The following is a 5,765-nucleotide window of genomic DNA, read 5'->3' on the forward strand; positions in this document are numbered from 1 at the left end:
CAAGTACAACTGTCAGCAAAGAGATGCTACAGACACAAGTTGATATCTTCAACTCTGAGAATACAGCGCCCTATGTTAGTATGAAGAAGTTACAGAAGACGGACCTTTGCCCATGATCCCAAAGAAATGGAATGATGTTCTGACAAGTGGGGATTTATGAGCAGCGTTTGGCAGGAAGAAAATTTTTGCAGGAAAGAGCTCTCTGCAGGAGGCACCCTTTTGTCTTGTCACTAACCTTAAACCAGTCACCCCCAAGCTCTATACATCTCCGGCCCTAGCACACCTTTCAAATCTTGTAATCACACAATACCTTGCCTAACTTTTCAGTTCTTTCTGTAGATCAATGAAGTAGAAATGAAGAATAAGTAATTAACAGATGACCAGATCTCTTCCCTTCAGTAATCTCATGAACAAACTGTGTGACCAACCTGTGAATAACACCTAGAGGAAGATCACAAGAAGTCGAGGAGCCTGCACACAGTGGCAGATGGTGATGGCTCTGGCCCCCCATCTCAGTGATGAACTGAGATGACTTCCCTTCTTCTCTTTAAAACTTTCATTGCCAAGCAGAATATTCGGAGGTGATTTTGGGGGACACTGAGTCCACCATCTCCCCAGATTGCCGGCATTCTGATTAAAAGCACCTTTCCTTTTTACCAACATTTGTCTCTCTATGGAATATTGACTTGTTGAGTGGACCTGATTTGGTAACATGTCAATGCATGTCTGTCTGTGTACAAATTTCTCCTTTTTGTAAGGACACCTTGTTCTTAATGGATTAAGGGCCCACACTGTATTGGATTTGAAGGTCATTCTACTCCTGTATGACCTCATCTTAACTAATTACATCTGCAAATCATTTGGAGTCTATTTCCAAATAACATCACATTCTAAGGTACTGAGAGGTTAGGACTTCAACATATCTTTTTTTTTTTTTTTTTTTTTTTTGTGGTGCGCAGGTGTCTCACTGCTGTGGCCTCTCCCGTTGCGGAGCACAGGCTCCAGACACGCAGGCTCAACGGCCATGGCTCACGGGCCCAGCCGCTCCACGGCATGTGAGATCTTCCCGGACCAGGGCATGAACCCACGTCCCCTGCATCAGCAGGCAGACTCTCAACCACTGCGCCACCAGGGAAGCCCTTCAACATATCTTTTTGAGGGGACACAATTCAATCCATGACAGAAACTGCGAAACACTTGCTCCTTATATTGTTCATACTTGATTGTCTTATTGATTCACTGATTCATTATTTTTCATTCCTTTAACAAAGGTGCATTAAGTGTTTTCCAGGAACTTTTGGTATGGTGGATATAGCCATAAGTAGACAGAAAACATTCCTGCCCTTATGAAACGTACACTCTGAGATAAACACTCCTTCCTCCTCCCAGTAAGATTTTAGATCATCTAGTCTTTCAGGCTCTGTTCCTCTTTAACCAAGGTCTGAAACTCAATTGCAAACTCCTGACAGCAGAAGCTCATTAGGAGGCTCTGTTGGTGGCTGTAGTTGATCACTATGCTCATTGCTATAGGTCAGCTTCTCTGCAGGATGTAGTGGAGTAACAGAGCTCTCCTGGAAGCTGTTGCAGCTATGAACATCTGTCTTCAGAGATCTGTGCAAGAGTTGCCTTAAATCAAGGAGAACATGGATGGCCTTCACTATCACAGTGCTAGTGCTAACCTGATGGGAAGACAGTTCTTAGGAAGTGGAGAAGCTTCATCAAAGTCCTCCTCAATCTCTTAAAGATAGCTACCTCACAGGGAATGACTGGCTGCTGTAGAATTTTTGATGAGTCCAAGGTCTTTAGTTATCCATGACATGCTGGACATTCAGCCTTGGAAATGGGTGCCTGCTTATAAAGCCATCATGTTTCTCATTGCCTTTGATGGGCTACTCTGGAGCAGAAACCCCCAGCAAGGGTCAGGAGGAATCTAAGAGAAGGATTTCCCACAGGATGTTTGTCTCTTGTGGTTGCAAGCTGTAGAATGGAGTGATCTTCACTCTAGTGGTTCAATTATGTTGAACTTAAATGATTTTCTCTGTTTTCAAAAGACATGGCAGAATGTGATCCTCTGCAAAATACTTGTTCGAGCGATTCTGAATTAGCCTTGGGTTAGTGAATGGTTGGTTCTTAGAATATCAAATGCTAGGAACTTTAGGCAACTATCTTAAAAAGGATATGATTGATTATTTATGTCCTTACATAAGTATGATTTCTTCCTATTTCTTTTTTACCAAGCTCTATATTAGCTGTTGTGGATGATGGGATGTCTGAGACAGGCTCTCAGTCTAGTTGAGGATGTAATCTTAACAGCCAACTTACACATGTGCTTTAGACAAAAATTTTGAACTGTCATAGTTCCTTTCTCATGAAGTCTGAATATGGTGAATTGGAATCCTCATATTTTAGGAAACTTTTTGTTGGGTTTTACAAGTGTTTACTTAGCTTTAGACCTCAATTTCATGATGCCTCCATTTCCAAGTGGAAAAATCAGGATACTCTTATGTTATTCACTTAGATAAAATAATGTCTTATTTAGGGGTGCTATGTGTGTGTTTTTTGATATTATGGAATATATTTTGACCAGATTTTGAGTTGGGAGTAAAAAAGATAAATATATTCCATAATACTATCTGACTAGACCCAAAGATAAGTCTTGAGACTATCTAAGGAGGAAAAAAAGGGAATAATTCCCTTTATTTTGGAATCTTTTCCTTTATTTTAAATGATTACTGGAGTTCGAGTTGGCAAATCTCAGTTCTTTCTACCAAATGAGTGTGATTAGTTTCATCAGTAGAATGGGATAATGCCCAGAATAGAATAAGTGTGAAAGGCCATAGCACAATGCTTGGCACACTGAAGATATTATTTTCTGTTAAACTGTTGTGAGTCTGAGGCAATTAATTTGTACTTCTATCCACTGTGTTAGATTGACAATAAGTTCACAGAATTCATTACAGAAAATTGTGAGAGGTTCACACAGAAGGTAAGGGGATACTTAACACGATGGATTGAGAGAGTATTTTCTACTGGACTGTTACATTTCTTGCAAATTGAATCTAGTTTCCTCTGAATTTTTATATGTTTTGTAACTCAGGCTTCATTTGTGATTCATCTCTCCCAAATTCATCACTAGAAGCTGTTGCAGTCTCTTGGTGTTATTTGTGACAATGAGTCACCTGGCCCATTTCTGTGTTTAAAGTATTCCTATTTGTGTTACATATATCTTTAGTCAGTGGTCTCTTCATTACTATAAGCTAGTTCCTTCTCTACATTCCTAGGAGTTTCCCACAAATTATATTACTGACTATGGTATGTGTGTGTGTTGTGTGTTTTGTGTATGTGTGTGTGCATGTTGTATGTGTGTTGTATGTGTGTGCATGCATGTGTGTATGCTGTGTGTATGTTGTATGTGTTGTGTGTATGTTGTGTATATGTATGTATGTGTTGTGTGTATATGTGTGTTGTGTGTATGTGTGTGTGTGCATGCATGTGTGTATGTGTTGTGTGTATGTGTGTGTAAAGGAAAACTTACTTCTATTTTTCTCTACTCATACTCATAACACTTTATGAGTCACTGGTGTAACTCTGTGACCCTGACCAGTGTGGCACTGGTGTCACTTCTGATAACGTGTGGATTTTTCCCTCAGACAAGCAATTCTCTGACACCAGCCTGCAATTCAGTTTGATTCTGACACTAACTGGAGTTAGTGCAGAGCCCACTGATTAGGGCTAAGTCCCACAAGACTTCCCTCCACTTCAGCTACCAATCACAAGTAGTAGGTCCCCAGGTTACCCACAACGTCTGTCCAACTTGGCTACAAATCAGAGGTTTCCAAGAACCTCTCCTTGTATTCAGTCATTTGCTAGAACAACTCACAGAATTCAAGGGAAACATTTATGTTTATCAGTAAGTGGAAGCTCTCTGAATTCCATACTTCTGGGATTTTTTATGGAGCTTCATCACATAGGCATGACTGATCATTAGCTTAATATCCAGCTCCTCTCCCCTTCCTGGGGTATGGGGGGATGGTGCTGAAAGTTCCAAACTTCTAATTATGGCTCAATCTTTCTGGTGACCAGCCCACATCCCCAAACTATCCAGGAGCTCACTAAGAGTTTCCTCATTAGAACAAAAGATGCTCTCTCCTAATACCCAGGAATTACAAGGACTTTAGGAGCCCTGTGTCAGGAACCAGGTTCAAAGACCAAATATTAGAACAAAAGATGCTCCCAGTGTTCTGATCACTTAGGAAATTATAAGAATTTTAGAAACTCATGCCAGGAACAGGGTGGGAGATGGGGGAGAGGCAGAGAACAATATATATATTTTCTGTTATTTCAGTGTGCATTTCTAAGGCTTCCCTGATCACCCCAGCTAAAAACTCTCCTTTTTCCAAACTTATATTGGTTTATTCCCACTGCTCTAATGATTTAGCAATTAAAAAACCTTGCTGTATGATTATTTAAATCCATGCCTAGTAAAACACTGACCTCCTTGAAAGAGCAGAAGCAATATCTGAACAAGTTTTGTCTTTACCATGTATAGTAGATGTTCAGTGACTGTTTACTGATTGAATGAATACTTGTTTGTCTTTGTGTATACATGCATTCATAACACCATGGCATTTCATTTCTATAAATGATGTCTTCAATCAAAGTATACAGCTGTGTTTGAGAGACTTCTGCCAGTATGTTTTCTACACTGTATATAGGAAATGGGTTTTCAGTTTAGGAACTGTAGCTATTTGAAGAGATTGAAATTTTGTCTCTTAGATTCGCACTGCGCCTAAAATCTTTGCTGAAAAAAGAGCAGTCATGTTCCTTACAGAGGAACACCAGGTGTTCTATTAGCTGCTGCTGTTTCTCAGTAGTTCACAGTCATATCATATTTTTAAAAAGCTGTGTTACACTGTTACACTACATCCTTGAAAGGCTTCTTCTGCCTTCCTTCTTGGGGATTTCTCTGCTTCTGCTCACAGGTTGTATTGCCCTGAGTGCCAGTTTTCCATATGTACTACACAAGGCAACAATAACAAAAGGACATGATTAGTGCTCCCATTTTGAATGTGTAGTATCCTCATTGGAGGATACTACTTTTATAATTTAAGCTCACTAGCATTTTCCCCCTTAATCTCTCAATGTAGGAACTTCAGTCAGATATGCATGTATTTAAATTCTGGTGCATCTAGTTATTAGCTGTGTGATCCTGGACAAATTGACTTAAACTCTAAGTCTTAGTTTTCTTATCTATAATGTAGGGGTAATAATCCTACCTACCTGATGGGACAGTAGTGAGGACTGTGGTCATGTAGCATAGGCCCAAGCACACAGTGGATGATCAATAAATATTAGTGAAATATTGATCAAGAAATGCTATGAGTTTGGAGCTGATGTCTGTAAATCTAGCCTAGTGCCTGGGACAGAGTGTGTTCTCAAAAGATAGTAGCTAGTATTACAGTAAAGATGTTTGTGATGATATTGGTGATAACAGTGATAAAAATGATAGCAACTATGACTTTATCATTGTCAAGTAATATTTATTAAATGACTCAAAAAAGCCAGAACTGACTTCAGCCATGTATCCTGTTCTCTCTGCCTTACATTTTCATTTATAATATAAATGTGTGGTTTGCATCTTTTGCCCCATAGACAATCTGGTTGAAGATTTTCCATTTCTCCTGCTACTTTCCTGCTCCCTTCAACTAGGGAAGTATTATCTCTTTACTCTCATCCAAACATGATATGTTTTCCCTCACTTTTAA

This window comes from Lagenorhynchus albirostris, chromosome 4 (genome assembly GCF_949774975.1).
Source record: "Lagenorhynchus albirostris chromosome 4, mLagAlb1.1, whole genome shotgun sequence".
In the NCBI taxonomy this organism is placed as follows: Eukaryota; Metazoa; Chordata; class Mammalia; order Artiodactyla; family Delphinidae; genus Lagenorhynchus; species Lagenorhynchus albirostris.